A 17091-nucleotide genomic window follows, 5' to 3' on the forward strand; every position below is an offset into this window, starting at 1 on the left:
TAAAATCTGTCTTTTGCCTTTTTAAAGAACTAGTCTCAAAATCCACTGTTTTGCCTTGTGTACATGTTCTCCCCTGGAGAGTCTGTATGATACTGTAATAGGACATTGTTTTATATATCTGAAAACAGGACTCAGCGTCACACATGCCTGCCACTATGAACACCTGCCACTTAATTGTGAACAAGCCCATTGTTCATTTTGAAAAAAATAAAGACATAAAACTATGGAAAAATATTTCCCACAACCTCCAAACTGTTTAGCAAAGAAATAGGTTTTTAGACTGGACTTGGTCCAGGCTTTAAAGGGAGAGCAGCTCTTTGAGTTGGGGATTCTGGGAGATCTCCCTTGCTGTTAAAATGCAATTGGAATGAAACTCTCCCTGTATGAGGGAGGACGTAACATCAGTATCACTGCAATTCTGGCTAATTATATAATCATACAGTTCTTACATGCAGACAAGTCTTATACTGAATCAAAGTACAAGTTTACATGTACAAGCTGAGAGAGTTCAAGCCTTTAATCAGATTATTGGCAGCAATTACTCGAGCCTTTCTTTTTCCTTTTCAATTTTCTTAATTTATTTGCATCTCTAGCTACTGTGCTTGTCATATGTGAGGTCTAGGCATTCCAAAATAAATGTTTTTTTTCATTTGTCATGTTAATTTGAATTTAATAGTATCTGCAAAGTAGTAGAGATATGAAAAGTGGGCTGAAATAGTTCTAGCTTCTCTGCAGATGGGGAGTTATGGGATAGTTAATTACATTATGCTATAAATAGCAACAACAATACACCGCTTCTTCACATTTTCTTTTTCCCTATCCTATCCTTCTTTCTCTTCCTGCCTCCCAGTCTTTTCTTCTATATCCATTTTCACTTGTCTTACTGCTATGTTTTCTCTTATTTACCTAATCTCCCCTGTTAAATTCCCTTTTAGCTATACAGTTCTATCTAGTATTTATAACCAGTAGCATAAAACTGGGTTAATTTGGCAACAGGATAAAACTGAAACAAGACAGATGGCTACTTTCACTCTATTTTAAATAACTACTTATGAAAAACTCTTCAACTTTCAAATTCTTTCTATAAGATGAAGAAGAAATAAAAAATTATGTGCATGCAGTTTAAACTATGCCTAAAGGAGTTCCTTGTCAAAGGGTTTGCCATATGTTGAGTGCAGTTCAGAGGTGGTCTGGGGGCCAAATCTCACATATGACTTGCAGATAGGTGATAGGAGCGTATGACAGAGAACTGGGCTTCTTAAGGAATAAATGGGTGGTCTGAGCTCACTTCTTTAGACCATTTAAAGACATGAAAGGCTGTCTAAAAGTTAGACACTTAATGAAGAGAGGATGTAGCCCATCTTTCTTCCCCGAAGATTATTTAGACAATTTGTGCAGATGAGGACTTGGGCAAAAGTAAACTTCTTAGGAAGGAGATTTATGAGGGGATTTGACAAAGAGCCTGTTTTACTGGTTGTGACACTGCATGTGACTTCTCTGCAAAAGTGATTTGTTCATTACCATTTCCTTTAAAAAGGAGCTGGGTATTTAGCTTGAAGAGAAACTGAAGTTTTGACAGAACAGTTGCTGCACCTAGTAAATTCTTAACATGTTTCCTGCTTGCTGTGTGTTTTTATCACTCCTGCATTGACAGAGCCAATATGGGGATGATGGTGTTTCTAACCTTTCTAACTGTATTTAGATGACATTTCTACACTCTGAGTGCTCCTATAAAGGCTGTTCCCTGAAAGTGACTACTGATGTTGAATTATTTAGAAATAACAATTGCAAGCATTATTCTGCTCCTTCAGTTGTGCAGCCTAAGCCTTATTAGCAGTTGTTCAATTAAAAATAATTTTGCACAGACTAAAAATTATAGCACTGTTTGCATATATTCTCAGGATTTTCTCAATGTTAAATCCATAGGTGCGAACTGCTTCATGTTTGTGTATATGGTCTTTCCTTTTCCTGATTTTAAAAAAAGTCTCTCCCCAACATACACACATCCCTTTTCAGGTGGAATTCTCTTGAACTCTTCCCTCTTAACACCAATAATCAGAAATGTTGGAATGACATCATGGGTTTAGCAATGGGAATTAATTTCTTTCTGTATCAGTAGCTCAAAAGCATCCCTAATAAATAACAGCTTTCGATCACTATGTGAATGAATGCTAGCTGTGCTTATTCTGATTCTTCCTATTATGATGCTGAGCGGCAAACTTCCAATCCTTTGTTCAGTTTAAATGATCAATTCACTACTCAGAAGACTTAAATCCTTCAGGGTGATACCTCTGTGGCAGGTACACAGTACTCTGACTATTTAACATGTTATTTTTACCTGAATAAATAGATAATTCTGCTTCTGGCTGTGTAAAACCAGTTAGTTCTAGACACCAAATAACAACAATTCAGGTTCACCAGTTTTTTTTCTGAAATTGTATCAAATGGAAACTTGCTGAGGGATTAAACAGTAATCTTGTAGGTTTAGTTGTCAGTCTTATTTGATGACTAATATCACTCACAGAGGAGAACCGGGGATGAAAGAAAATGGATGTATAGATTATAGTAATCAGTGCTCTTATTTCTGCATTCAAGACTTTCAGCTGTGACAAACTATAATAAGGATATATGCTGGATTTTACATTTGAGACTCTGGTTTGCCTCAAAGAGATCAAAAAAGCTCTTGGGAAAGATACTTAGCTACTATTAAAAAACCAACTAGATCAAGATTATCACTACTTATGTTTGCTGTATTTACATAATGAGTTTGGTATTTTCACAGAAATCTATTTTCTTTGGGGTTTGATCCCACCAAGATAATTGAGGATTTTGCTATCAGTTTTAACAATAGAATGACCAAATCCCCAGTGGCCCAAAAAATCCACAAGGAGAAAAATAAGCTTTTCAATCCCTCTAAATGTTTATTTTTAAAAGTTATTTCTGTCTTGCAGTAAGTGCTGTTGCACAAACGATTTCTCCAGTCATAATCCCTTAGATATTTCCTGAAACACTTGAAACACACTGATTTTGTTGAGCTTGACTCTCAATGAATTTTTCAGTATGCCTAATAGGAACTGTCACCAAAAGCATTCTACCTGCCAAATTGCTGACTCAAATGTGTCAGATTGCACTATGGGTATGATAAAGGGGTATTTTCATTTAACATGGTGATGCAATTCAAACATACTTTGAAGAATGGGGTTTTACAAATTATTATAGCAATTTCACAATCATGGTGGAAGTAAAATCACATAATGGATAAGGTTGGAAGAGACCAAAGGGGGTCATCTGGTCTGACCTCCCTGCTCTAGCAGGGTCATCCCAGAGCACATGGCACAGGATGGTGTCCAGACTCAATGAATATCCCCGGTGAGGGAGACTCCACAACCCTTCTGTTCAATCAGTGCTTGGACACTGCACAATAAAGAATCTCTTCCTCATGTTCAGGTGGAGCTTCCTGTGTGTCAGTTGTGCCCGTTGCTTTTTGTCCTGTCCCTTGGCAGTGCTGAGCAGAGCCTGGATCCATCCACTGACACTCTCCCTTCAGATACAGACACTGATGAGGTCCCCTCTCAGTCATCTCTGCTCGAGGCTGAGCAGGCCCAGCTCCCTCAGCCTTTCCTCCCAGGAGAGATGTTCCTGTCCCCCCATCATCTTTGTCACCTCCACTGGACCAGCTCCAGCAGCTCTGTGTCCCTCTTGTCCTGAGAAGCCCAGAACTGGACACAGCACTCCAGTTGTGCCTCACCAGGGCTGAGTAGAGGGGCAGGATCACCTCCCCCAGCCTGCTGGCACTGCTCTTCCCAATGCACCCCTGGCCACCAGGACACACTGCTGCTCATGGACAGCTTGCTGTCCATCAAAAACTAATAACTAATAAAGACGTCAACAAAACAATCTAATCAAGATGTTGTTTACTTCAGCAATTACTTTTGATCCTAAACAATCCTAAAGAAAAAGGTTGTGCCAACATTCTTATCCTGTGTGATTTTTTTAACCTTCAGTTGAGTGTTTACAATAAGACTTTATTGACTTCCTATGCTAATGGACTATCGTTTAATTTGCTAACACCAAGAAATGACTAGACTTCATCAAATAAACTTCCTAAACATGTGGGGGAGGGGTTTGGTGGGGTTTTTTTAGGGTTTTTTTTGTTTTGTTTTTTTAGGGGGGGAATACTAACTCATTCAATATTTACTACCTGGGTTCACAGTGGAAAAAGTTCATTATAACAAATACAGTTTATATGGCTTATTTTTGATCTTTCATTTCATAGGGATAAATATCAGCTCATTGACTGCAAACATGAAACCATCATAGCAACAAGGGCATTGGTACCTTAAGAAACAGAAATTGAAATGATGATTTGACATAATCTGAAAATATCTCCTGAGAAACTGATGGTCTGAAATACAGTGTAGCAAATTTGTAGATGACAAAAACTAGATTCCTGTTGCCTTTGGCACTACAGAACTGATAGGAAAATGTGTTATCCATCTCTGAAAAAAACAAACAAACCAGACCTAGTATTTAAACAGTTAGCAATTTAAGAGGAAGCAAATTCGGAATTTCAGTTTATGGAAACACTGGCCTGAAAAAAGTGAACTAAGTTACAACTTCAGAAACTCCCCTTGCCCCCCAACTCCACATTCTGCTTTTCATCACCTGGCAAATATCTTTCATTTTCATATCATTCATAATACACATTTTTCTGTTTGAATGAACACCAAATCACAGGAAAATGATGATCTATAACCCAAACAAACAAACAAACAGTTGTGACATCATTTTATATACCCACACACACACAGACACATACACACATATAAATTTGGATTAATACTACAAATTCAGCAATCCTATGTATGGAAAGCTGTGCAATGTTGAGCTTTAGGTTATGATGTTTCACTGCAGGGTCTCCTTGTGTCTGGGAAAAACATGCATGCTGTATCATTGCTACTTGACTTCACAGCTGTCCAGGCAAGGAAGTTCTCCTTTTGCATGAATAAAGATTTTACACAGTGCCAGGCATTTAGCAGCAGAATTTTTAAGATAAATTTTGTAAATATTTTCTTACGTGGAAGCTGAGAAACCCTTTTCCATAGAGAAAGTAAGAAGCATTTCTGCTTCTGGTTATTTTTACCACTTAAAGAGAGAAAGTGAAATACTGACAGGAACTGTTTCCAAGTACAAATTTCAAAGAAGGGAGTCACCGTGAAAAAGTCCTTGGATATTTCCCATTTAGTCATTGTTACTGCTCCACCCACACAACCAACATGGTTTGTGAAATTTAAGCGAAATAAAAAGACTTGCACACTCTTAACCTAACAGAGAATTGAAAATTTCATAGAAGAAAAGTGAAGCAGGTTGACCAGAGAGGTTGTAGAACCTGGACATATGGACATATTTAAGAACTGTCTGGACACAATCCAATGCCTTGAGCTCTGGGATGCCCCTGCTTGAGCAGGGAGGTCGGACCAGATGTCACCCTGTGGCCTTTACCAATATGACCCATTTGTGACTCTGTGAAAAGGCAAAAGGTACATGAATCCATAAAGCTTATCTTTGAGAGACTATATTTCTACAAGTCCATTTTTTATTTCATAAAAGCAGTTACAGCTTAAGAGAGAAAGTTCAAGAGTCTACAGGCACATATGATGAAAAGCCCAACATTATCTCAGACTCACTAGCCATAGGTAATATATTCAAGATTTTGGTGATTTATCCAAACAAATGATACAGCTATGAGATCTGTACTTGCTTATAATCTAGAATTCAGGTGTCCTTGTGCACTATAGGAATCTGACTTCAACCCAATTAAAAGGTACTTTTTTTGTACTAGTCATGTACAAAAGCTCTTTTATGAATTCAGGCTTTAGCAAAGTGGCAGCAGTTCAGGAGCAAAGTTTGGATTGATCTTGGCTATGCAGTATTATTATAGCTAATAATACTGGCTTTTTTATCATAACGACAATCATATTCCTCCTAAATTATCATAAATATTGTGTGATGTATTCCTGCAGTCCCATGCCTGGGGTTAGTGCTTATTTCTGTGAGAAATCCACAGCGAGTTAGTGGGGCTGTGCAATGATCTAGGTACTGAAAGTCATCATATGTTAGTATGAAGAAGAAAATGGCCCATTCTTTGCTAACAAACTCAGTGACAGTTAGTCACTTTACTAGAAAAGAGTTTCTGCAGTAAAAAATCTTGCTCTGAGGTATGCATGGATACCTTAATTCTCATTTGGCTGAGACTGTACATGTACTTACAGGATATACTGATTTGAAAGGTGAAAATCAGAGCAAAAAGATTACCTACTACAGCCAAGACAGTAAAAATTGAGAATGCTCTGTTATTTTAGTTCTGTCTAGCTGAAGAAAGTATAATACATTCAACAAACCTATTGGTGAAAGAAACTGGGTTTCTGTTCTTTACAGATTTCTTCAAAATCTTTTTTCTCTTACTGTTTTGGCTGCTCTTTTCTCCCAATGGTATAATTCACACCAAATGAAGACAAGCTTTCTTTTAGTGAATGAAGAACTCAAATTAAGTTTGGAAAGCAAAAGCACTAACAAGAATGTCAGTCTAGCCTGTTTTCTTTTTTTCAATAAATGGAGCAGGTGTTTTCATAGCCAGGTGATTTCAGGTGAAGGACATCTGATTTTTAGACATGCAGACCTATTTGCCATTAATTTTTCCTGGCCACTTTTTCAAATTCATCTTCAGTTTTAGGCTACAGAGTGTCATGAGTGTAAATGAAACAAAATTTGAACTTTTCTCTGCATTTCAATGTTTTTCTCTAAAAGTTGTTCATAAATAGCATATGAATACCAATAAAGAGTGATTACATGGAAAAGCTCAGCAGAAATGTTCAGTCTAAAATGATACCATTATCTACAGCAAAAGCAACAGGTTAAAGAGAAAAAAATTTTCTGACATAACCTAAACATAATCTAACGTTCTAACGTAATCCCATTCCAGTGTTTTCAGGAGATATCCCAATCAGAAGTATGGTAAAACCTAGCAATTACGTCATGTGTGCAACTCAGGAACATATAGTCAAAATTTTATCCATAGTTCTTTGATGACTTTAGCATAGAGACACATTTTCAGCATTTTAGTCCCATTACCTTTGACAGTCTTCTGTTTAAACACCAAGTTCTGAATGCACGGAGATCACCGAATAATAGAACAGTAGCAAGATGTTTTCCAGATACACAGTTTCAATGGATGGAGTAAAAAGAAGATTTAGACACTCTGAAACAAATTTTCCTGAATATGCTCGGTTTTATCCAGAGGCAGAGAAGGAATTCTGAATTCTTACAAACGTATTTCACATGCCTCTGGTTCTCTCTGTTCTGCTATGCTTATTATTTTTTTCTTTCTTTTGCGACTGGAAACAATTACCAACACCTTTTTTTTAGCATTTTCCACAGATTTAGAAGCAGTAGCTTGCTAACTACAGAACATTTACTTGATTGCTCACAAGGCCTAATACAGCATCTCATGCAGTGTTAGCAAAGTAATTATCACGATTTACAGGTAGTGCTGAGAGACATGGCATTTGGAACCCTACCTGTGTAGGATCATCCTTGGCCTGGGCTGGTTCAGCTGCCTGTGACTCTGCTGTATCTGGCACCAGAGTTCCCTTCAGTGTATTTGCACAGCACCAACAGTGCTGGCCTACAGAGACAGGAGATAGCCTTAGCACAGGAATACAGTGTACCAACATTTGCTCTCCAATATGATGATGTGATATAGCAATAGAAATACACTGTGACCCTGTTTCTGTGCACCTCTAAAGGAACGTGTCTGGAAGAAAAAATACATGTGGGCTTGGTCTCTACCTCTGTCCAGTGGAGGATATGTCTCACGGTTTAGAACTTCTGTTTAGCCAGGGAATAAAGAAATACTTTCTAGTCCTGGTACTAACTGATAAAGACTCACACTTTGAACGTATTTCTGAAATAAGTGCCATAGAACTTGCATGTAATTGCAAAAACATTTTTATGTTTTGAAATAGTAAGAAAATTTACTGGTATCTGAGCAATCCACTTCTGAATACTCTTAAAACTGAATTTTCTTCCTCTCTGCCATATATGTAAGCACAGCTTTACATACATGTGTACCTCAAGAGCAGGATTTTATCAGTTAAATGGTGCTAACAGCCACTGAAAGTGCACTGCATGTCATGATTAAGCTCTCTGACATAAATCTTGAGTACATATTTCTCTAAAGATTAGATACTCTTGAAATAGAAAAACATAAAACAGCACTGAGAGACTAAAACCAAATGATTCACTATCAGAGGGGGTAGAATCCCAAGCATGGGAGAAAGCATTTCTCTACATGGAAGATCTTGCACTGGCATTTGATTTCCCTGAAAGACAGTCTTGCTCCGCTAGGTAGTAAAATGGGTTTTATATTTCATTTTCAGAGAAACCTGAAGCATGCACTCAGACCACCATACTTCAATTCACTGCCTTTAAGAGAAAACACCACTTTGAGACGGAGAAAGCCAAAAAAACCAGACAAAGTCTGCAGGGTACATGCTACAGGCCAATACCTGCTTTTCATTGGTTGGTTGGTTGGTTGGTTGGTTTGCATCATAATACATTTAGTAGAATTTAAAGATGCAAACACATATTCTAAATTCCATTTTCCAGATTACTTCAGATATGAAGCAGAATTCTTATACTCCAAATAATGCAAATTTTGTGAATTAATGACTGTATAATTAGTGAACATGTAAAACCTTTATAAATGCAATATCATTTTAAATCTGATTTTTTTTAAAAAGGTGAGTTCAAATCATCCTTTCATCTAAAATGATATTTCTACAGTCATTACACTGTTACTTTAAAGAGCATGAAACTAGAAGACTAGTCAGATAAAATAATAAATAATAAATAAAATAATAAAACATTCAGACAACATTTACTCTAACATTTTAGTTATCTCTTCCCTTTCTCTGAACCAGTTTGCATCTATGTACGCTAAGCAATGAAACTAGCAGGAAATGAAGGACTGGTTTAGAATTTATCTGTTACTCTTATTCCACAGGAATTTCTAGTGATTCAATCACTTCGGGTGCATGCCCCGAGCTGGGAAACAGAACCAATGTCATCTAGCTTTTGATAGCTAGGAGAGCTCAACACTGTTCAGTTTTCCAGCAAACATGTGGCAAAACATAACTAATTAACTGCCAGAAGTTTGTATGCTCTCCATTTGGCAGTGCTGGAATTTTAACTTATGCAGATGCTTCTCTCTTTTTTACCTTCAGAAAGTTTTTACAACCTCTTTTGTCTTACATACAATTTTCTTCGTGAACCTATCTTAGATTATGTGATATTCTTCAGGAAAACAGGAAATAATGGCAACACTCAGACTAGAAGTCCTGCCTGAAAGTGGTTAGTATGCTCTGGAACCTCACAGTTACAAGAAAAATCGAAAAAATACAGCTTACTCCAGAACTGTTCATAAAGTTCATTAAGCACAAGTGCAGGGATATGCAGGTGGCTAAAATGATGGAGTCATGAGTGAGGAATCCAGAAATACTGAATCTAGTTGTAATGTTAGTCGCACCAAAAGCTGAAGAAAGTGATTCCGGAAGGAAACAGTTTCCCGTCTTTCAGAAAAGCACACCTGTTCTGTTTAGAATAATAATGCCAACAGTAAAAAGATGATAGTTTTGCTCAACAGAAGAGATCAGGATGATAGATTTGTCAACTTGTAGACAGAAGTTGTCTAAATGATTGTGGCTCAGCTGTATGAAGAGCTCTCTGATTTCTACAGCAAAACTGAGTGCCTAGTTCTGCTCAGTTATCTACATTGCTTGTGGAGTAAAAAAAAAGCAAATTAAAAAGAAAACTGTGGGAGGGTAGGCTGGCACAAGCAATCAGTTCTTAGCTACCAGAGATTCATTATCACCTGAAAGCAGTCATCAGAAGTCTCAGTAATCCCTATCAAATAAGGTGTGTTCTCTTAAAAGCATTAAGGACCATTTTAAAAGGCTTTGCCTCCTGCTTTGTTTTCAGTAAACAAAAAAACGCAGGCTTAGTGCTGACATTCTGATATGACGTATAGTATGTAATAATATAAATCTGTAATTACTAGACAGAAAGGAGAAAATGTCCTTGGATATTCCTTGTCCTTGGAAATGTCCAGACAAATATAAGAAACTAATACTTTTAATCCCCTCTAAAATGTATCCTTAATGAGCATGCTCAATATTATTTTAATATATACCCTTTTATTGTATTCATAAGCTGATCAAATCAGCAGAAGTGGAAAACTATGTGGTTTTGGTTTTTAATATATCTTGCTTGTTTGTGGTGAGAGAGAAACATAGTAAAGAAAATTGCTTATTTTAATTAAGAGAAGAAATAGAAGTCTTTGTAGTTCTTTACATTTATAGGGAAAAAAAATCTCACCAAATTAACACATCACTGTCTGTCTTGAAACAGCATGCTAAATTTTACCTCCTGCATAAGTCATATTCTGGAGAGAGACTTTTGAAGCAAAAGGTTTCATTACCCACTGCTACTCAGAAGACTCTAAGCAGCAGCTCTTACTGCATTTGCAGATTTCTAGAAATTGTTTCTGAATTTTATTTTTTTTTAAGTCTGAAAAAGTAGATCTTCCTAAGTGTAATTTTATAACACTCCTTCAAACATTGGTTCATGCTTACCAGATATGTAAAACCAAAGGAAAGTAAAAATGACATTACCAATGTGGGCCTAAAATATTATCTGTGTGTATGCTGGACTCTGTACTCTGAACTTCCACAGTTAGTAGCTCAGATCAGCATGGCAAGGATGGCAAGACAAAAAAATTACTTGGATTATCTGATCTCACTCCTCTGGTGGAGATAACTAGAACTTTAGTATCCTGCAGTGACTGAGCACTCTGTACTGCCATTCTTATGCAAAAGTTTTGACAAAGTGAAGATGTAAGAAAAATCTTAAATATTCTGCATTGGCAAAATGATCCAGCTGCAACTACTGATGGTTTCATCAAAATTCATCCAGTGGAGCTGTGCACCTCTGGCTCTCCTGGTAGCATAAACTTGTTCTGGCGTTGGCATGACATACAATTAGACTTCTCCCCACACCACCAAGAATGTAAGTTGTAAAGTAAAAAACTCATCAGCATAAAACTAATTCCTATGAATTGTCTGAAAGAGACTCAACCCGAAAAACGTGTTTATACCAGATCATCACTCTGCCACAGCGTTTTTGATCTAGAACTATGAGTCTTAAAACTGACTTCAGTATATTGTTAATACATGCCTTCAATCACACATATATAAAAGTAAATAATAGTAGCTTTCCCATCTCAGATATTTTGTGAATAAATACATTGGTATGGAATGTCATAAATGTCCTCTGTATAAACATCATCATCAATCCCATTGAATAGTGATTATACAAAAAAGAAAAATGTGTTTGACTACCCCTAAAGCTTCAGATTTTCTGCAGTTACCTCACTAGCTTGTATGCTATAAGCAGCATTACATGGAATTCAGTATGGAATTTTATCTGGGGAAGGGATAATGTTCTTTACAGTAGTTAGATTTGTGCTGGAAACAAGTGTTGATAACTCAGGGATGTTTTTGTTACCACGGAGCAGCGTTTAGACAGCATCAAGACCTTTATTGCTCCTCAGGGGACCCCACCAACAGGGTGCACAAGAAGCTAGGAGGGGACACAGTTGGGACCACTGACCCAAGGGATTCAATATACCATGGTGTATAAAGCCGGGGGAAGAAGGGGGAAGGACCTGGGATATTGAGTGTGATGGTGTTTGTCTTCCCAAGTCAGTGTTACACCTGACTAAGCCCTGTTTTTCTGGGATTGTTTAACACTTGTCTGCCTATGGGAAATGAGTGCATTTCTTGTCTTGCTTTGCTTGCATGCATGGCTTTTGGTTTACCTATGAAACTGTCCTTACCTCAAAGTGTTCTTACTTTTACTTTTCTGGTTCTGTCCCCCCTCCTACCCCAAGGGACAGTGAGTGAGTTGCACTTGGTTACCAGCTGGACATAAACCATGATGAGGGCAATCTACTAAAATGATAATTGTAGAAAATTAGATTGTAACAAGCAATCTAGTACCACAACTAGTGGCAACTCCAGTCCCATCTGTCTCATTTTTGTACACCTGCACATAGCTGGCAGACCCCAGGGCACTATGAGGAGACCCTGGGAGTGTGAGAAGAAAAACATGGTAAATGAGATACATTATTTGTCATTTACTGAGAGTTTACTTATAGTACCGTTAGAGAGTATATGCAGGAGTGGAAAAAAAATGTTTGGGTACTTGTTTGGTTCAGCACAAAGAAGAAAGAAGACATTTTCTCTTGCTTTAGGATGCTTTTTCAAAAGTAGAGTAGTCAGGGGGTCTGCTCACTCTTGGAACAGGGCCTGGGACTGGGACTCAGTGTTCCCTGTTCGTCATATATAACCAGTGTCACCACTATCTGCAGTTCTTAAAACTTCCTCTGCAAGAGTTCTGTAAGACAGTTTAGTCCTGCCCACCTAGGTGAAATATAATATGAAGTGTCTCGGTCCCTCTGCGAGCCTCTCAGGAGCCCTGGGCCAGTCCCGAGTCGGCAGACACCGGGGGGCAACCCCGACATGGCCGACAGCGGGGAGACACTGTCTGTGTGTGCCCCGAGGGTGCTGAGGGCACCTGGGCTGACAGCAGGGAGACACTGTCTGTGTGTGCCCCGAGGGTGCTGAGGGCACCTGGGCTGGCAGGGAGACACTCTCTGTGTGTGCCCCGAGGGTGCTGAGGGCACCTGGGCTGACAGCAGGGAGACACTCTGTGTGTGTGCCCCGAGGGTGCTGAGGGCACCTGGGCTGGCAGGGAAACACTCTCTGTGTGTGCCCCGAGGGTACTGAGGGGGCACCTGGGCTGGCAGGGAAACACTCTCTGTGTGTGCCCCGAGGGTACTGAGGGCACCTGGGCTGGCAGGGAGACACTCTCTGTGTGTGCCCCGAGGGTGCTGAGGGCACCTGGGCTGGCAGGGAGACACTGTCTGTGTGTGCCCCGAGGGTGCTGAGGGCACCTGGGCTGGCAGGGAGACACTGTCTGTGTGTGCCCCGAGAGTGCTAAGGGCACCTGGGCTGGCGGGGAGACACTCTCTGTGCCCTGAGGGTGGGCTGGCCGCCTGTGCAGCACAAGAGACACCAGAGACATCGGTGGAAGAGAAAGGGCCGACTCTTAGCAGGGGTCAATCCAAGATTTTATTAGGATCCCAAAGGAGCTCCTGCACCTCAGGGCCCTCCTGCCGAGAGCCCCGGGAGATGTGCCAAGGTCATATTTAAAGGGAGGTGGAAACCAAAAGTAGATAACATTTCACCAACCAATGAGTGACCCTAAGGGATGGGTACTGGGGGATAGACATATAGGACAGCGTATAGGGCAAGGCTTGGGGGGCTGACTCCTAGCCTCTGGCTAATCACTCGACGACTTGGACCAAAACTTCTGGATGGAGGGATGGGATGCTGAGTGATTGACAGAGAGCCAGGGTGGGGGTTTGGGGATGATGTCATCCCGGGAGAGGGATAACACAGGTAAAGGGAGGGGGGTACAGTTTGGGATAAACCATTTGGGAAAAATAAGGGGATACAAAACAAAACTACTTCAAAATATTACAAAGTATAAAAACACACTACAACAATGAAGCAGTTTACTTTAAAAATCTGAAATTTTGAGAAGTCTTGATAGTATTAGATTATTCTCATCTTCCATTTTTCTATTTGAAGCTAGTTAAAGCTGCAGATTCTGAATACATTAAACAAAATGCCAACCACTCTAAAGTTTCAGAGCTGAGCCAGATGGCACATCTGACTGCAGTGTATATGAGCCACTGTACTCCTACTGCTGTGAAAAGCAGAAACTGAAGCATCAGTGGATGAAGCTAGTTTACCAGGAATCTCTCTTGCGGCTCTGACCTAGGGCAGCCACAGTCTCTAAGTGGTGCGACTGTTGCACATAGGTTTGAGTAAACATGTGACAAAGTTGTTTTATAAATATCATGGAAGATAAAAACTGGAGTGAAGTAAGGACCTTAAACAAAATGGAAGAAAAATGGAAGCAGAACATTGAAATGCGGTGTTATTTCTTCTTTTAACACACACGGGCACACAATAGTTCCTTCTGCACTTGGAATTCAATGTGCATGAGTCAGCCTGTCCGATATCAGCAATTACAGCTATAAATGCAGAGCTATTATGCACTCATGTTGTGTAGCTTGGGAGTAGTCCATTCTACCAGGAGCAAAAAGGTCTTGAGCAGCTTACAGTTCTTAACCATTCTCAAGCAGCAAGCAGGCAGTCAACTGTGCAGCCTTGCTTCACACAGCAGGAATTCAGCTCCAGCACTCTGCTCCCTGAGAAGGGCCCAGGGCCCTGTAGGAGTGACATTTTCTTGCATGCAGCAGTGTTGCAGATGAAGCCCCAGTAACCTCCCATTTTCATCAGCAGGAAATCTTTGCACATTTTTTCTCACAGCTTCCTTTCCACAGTCATTCATTTACACTGATTTATAGCCTTCCTCACTGTCCTCCTCAATTCTTCCCCCCCCCCCCCCCCCCCCCCCAGTTTTTTCCTGAGGCCTGAAAAACTTAATATGGAAAGTACATGTTGGGGGAACTAACAATCTGGAATTTTTGCATTCTCTGCATGGATAAGAATGACCAGGTGGATGATGCCAGTGGTCCTGATCAGGGCACATGTCTGCTGGTGGCTGGCCCAGAAAGCAGTTTTATATGAGACACAGAATTCGGAGCTCAAATGTGACAAATGAGGAGAAACAAAATGAGAGGCAAGGAAGGTGACCTGCTCCTCTGATCCTGACCTCTGGTCCAGGCCGAAAGGCTCAGCCCTGAACAGGGGTTGAGAACAGGGGCTAAGACATGCTGAGAAAGCTCGAGCTGCTCAGCCTGCAAGAGAGAAGGTTGCATGGAGATTCCATAGCAACCTTCCAGTATCTGAAGGGGGCCTTCAGGGAAGCTGGAGATGAACTCTTGGTCATGAAGAGAGAGCTAAGACGAAGACTAATGAGTACAAATTGAAAGAGAGGAAATTTAGTCAGGGAGAAACTTCTTAGTGTGAGCAGTGGAGCCAGAGCCCCCTGTCACAAAGAGGCCAACAGGGGCCGTCACTCTCGGTGCAGCACCGCAGCCTCGCACGGCCTCAGAGCGGCGCGCAGCCCTCACAGCCCCTCCAAACGCGTCTCCCGCGGACCTGGGACCACAGAGCCCAGCTGCTCACCCGGACCGTGCCGTAAAGAGCTCCCAGAGCGCCCTCATCCGTAGGGCGAGGGGAAGTGTCCGGGGCCCGGGCGGGGAGGCCTGGCCAGACGCCCACCGAGCGGTCCCGCCGCCGGGCCCCGGCACGGGCGGGAGGGAGGAGCTGATGGTGGGAGGAGCCGTGCCGCGGCCCCGCCTCCCGCCGTCTTCTGCGCTGGAGGTGAGCGAGCGCGGCAGTGCCGGCCGGCAGCGCCGGGGGCGGCAGCTCGGTGCCCTCTCCGGCCTCGGGTGCTCGGCGGGGCGCCGGGCTGCGAGGGGCCGCCCCGCAGGAGCGGTGCCCGTCCCGGTCTGGCCGCGGGCAGAGCGGAGCTTGCCCTGCCCTGCCCTGCCCTGCCCTGCCCCGCCGTGTGTCCCCGGCTGCGGACGGACGGGCGGGCGCGGCGTGCCCGGGGACTGCGGCGCGGGCTCTCCGGGTTAGTCTGATTATGTTTTTATTGCTGTCCAGTTCGGCTGCAGGGAGAAGGGCTGGGGGAAGGCGGGCGGCGCAGGGCGGAGACCGGCGGGGCCCCCGAGCCGGGCTGGGGCAAGTGCTGAGCCGCGCCGGGGGCGGCGGGTCCCTGTCCCCGCCGGGAGCCCCGCCGGCACCCGGGCCCTGAGGGACCGGCGGAAAGCGTGTCTCGTTCCTGTGCTGTGTATGTATATGTGCGTGTGTGTGTGTGTCTGTCGGTCTGTCTGTCTTCGTTTTGGGAGGGGGGAGATTTGTCTGTAAACTTCCACGGACTTTTAAGTCTCTTAATTGTGGGGTTGAAGCACTTTAAGGAAAAAGAGCACCCAGCAGCATGTGGGGGAACGGTGGGAGGTGGGTTCCTGCGTGCCTAAGGCGCTGGCCATTTCGGGATTGGACTCTGCTGCAGCTAAACGGGCTTTTCCAGGTGCACGCAGCGATCCCCGTGGAGGTCCGGCTGGGCGCTGGAGGGAGACTGGGGCTGGACTGGGACTTCTCTGCACAAGAGGCTGGTTTTGCTGAATAGAGCCCGATAGCAGGAAGGTCCTTAATTAGTAAACTTACGTGTTAGTACCATAAAGTGTCTTCTGTAAAGTAGCAATCTCTCCAACACCCTGCTTAGGTGATCATAGGTTTTTGGGTTATCCTCTGCCTCCCTCTTTTCTCTTTAATGCTGCCTCTTAAAAGCTAAGCTATGGTACATACTATTACTTTAGGGAAACTTGGTGTTGGTGTTGTTATCTTTCCCTGAGGAAATGTAAATAGACTTGCTTCGTATTACTTCTGAAAGGATATTGCTTAAGGTGAAGAAACAGAGAGCTTGTTCCTTTTATTTTGTTAGAGAGTCGTGTATTTGTGTAGATGATTTGACACTAACATTTGGATAATGTAAGGTGAAGAGGGCTTAGGTCAATGTTAAAACCATAGAAATTCTTCTTAAAATGAACCTAAGGAGAATTGACAGTTCTGAAATTTATGAATGTGTATTGTAGCACCCACTGGACTTTTTTATGTAGCAATGTAAATTTATAGGATGTTTATCTCATGGTTTATTACTGTTGAGATGCTTATAATGAAGTTCATTAAATCGTGTCTCAAAATTCTTCCATCTTCAAAGTGGAGAATACATGTTCTGATGAATGCCTAATGTAGTTGTTACTCTGACTCTTCCAAAACCTATAATAATACTTAATTGGTCACCTCTTTCTCCACCCAAATATTTTTTCCTCTCCATAATCTATTGGGTTTTTTGCTTACAGCCATTTCAAAACTGATTCAGAAAAACCAAAATTTAACACAATTATTCAAATCTCTTTTGCTTTTAAAG

General features: G+C 41.6%; 2 protein-coding genes across 4 annotated transcripts in view; one reads left to right on the forward strand and one right to left on the reverse strand.

The window, feature by feature from the left end:
• Positions 1–15411, reverse strand: part of LOC129132794 (long-chain fatty acid transport protein 6-like) — a 64309-nt gene extending 48898 nt beyond the window's left edge. The window contains exon 1 of the mRNA XM_077171039.1: positions 15282–15411. The gene's annotated coding sequence lies outside the window, so the exon portion shown is untranslated. The remainder of the gene's footprint in view (positions 1–15281) is intronic.
• Positions 15412–15497: 86 nt separating this feature from the next.
• The window catches only part of PIP5K1B (phosphatidylinositol-4-phosphate 5-kinase type 1 beta), a 96872-nt gene continuing 95278 nt past the window's right edge, over positions 15498–17091 (forward strand). Inside the window, exon 1 of one of the 3 annotated variants that reach the window (XM_054651795.2) lies at positions 15498–15732. The gene's annotated coding sequence lies outside the window, so the exon portion shown is untranslated. The remainder of the gene's footprint in view (positions 15733–17091) is intronic. The other 2 variants (XM_054651791.2, XM_077171040.1) reach the window with 2 other exon arrangements.

The sequence above is a fragment of the Agelaius phoeniceus genome, chromosome Z (genome assembly GCF_051311805.1).
Source record: "Agelaius phoeniceus isolate bAgePho1 chromosome Z, bAgePho1.hap1, whole genome shotgun sequence".
NCBI lineage: Eukaryota > Metazoa > Chordata > Aves > Passeriformes > Icteridae > Agelaius > Agelaius phoeniceus.